Source organism: Eimeria mitis, genomic scaffold (assembly GCF_000499745.2).
Source record: "Eimeria mitis Houghton genomic scaffold, Emh_scaff2429, whole genome shotgun sequence".
Classification (NCBI taxonomy): Eukaryota; Apicomplexa; class Conoidasida; order Eucoccidiorida; family Eimeriidae; genus Eimeria; species Eimeria mitis.
In genome coordinates, this window is record NW_013570766.1 from 2,467 (window position 1) to 2,972 (window position 506).

Below are 506 nucleotides of genomic sequence, written 5' to 3' on the forward strand. Positions count from 1 at the left end.
GCAACAGCTCTAGAGACAAATAAACACTAAACCCTAAACCCTAAACCCTAAACCCTAAACCCTAGAAAATAAAAAGGAGAAGGTGTTGAGTTGCAGCAATGCAGACTTTCTTATTTCGGTGGTTTATTGTACTCTTCTTTTTGAGTTGTCTTAGAGAGAGAATTAGCCTGATGAGCTGCTGCGAGGGTTTAGGGTTTAATGTTTTAGGGTTTAGGGTTTAGGGTTTAGGGTTTAGGGTTTTGTGTGTGGTGCTGTAAAGGGATGAAACGATAAACCCTAGAAGGTCTATTGTGTGGTTGGGGTGTATAGGCAGCTCGATTGGGGGTGTATTGTATGAGAGTATGAGTATATGATTTCGCCGCCAATGAATTGTTTTATTGTTTTATATAAATTAATTTAAATAAAATAAATTAAATTTATTTATATTTCGTTGAGCTGAGAAAAAAAAAACAAAAAAAAAAGGGGTGCAGTACCAGGCCCTCCCCCTCCTCTCGATATACACCTCA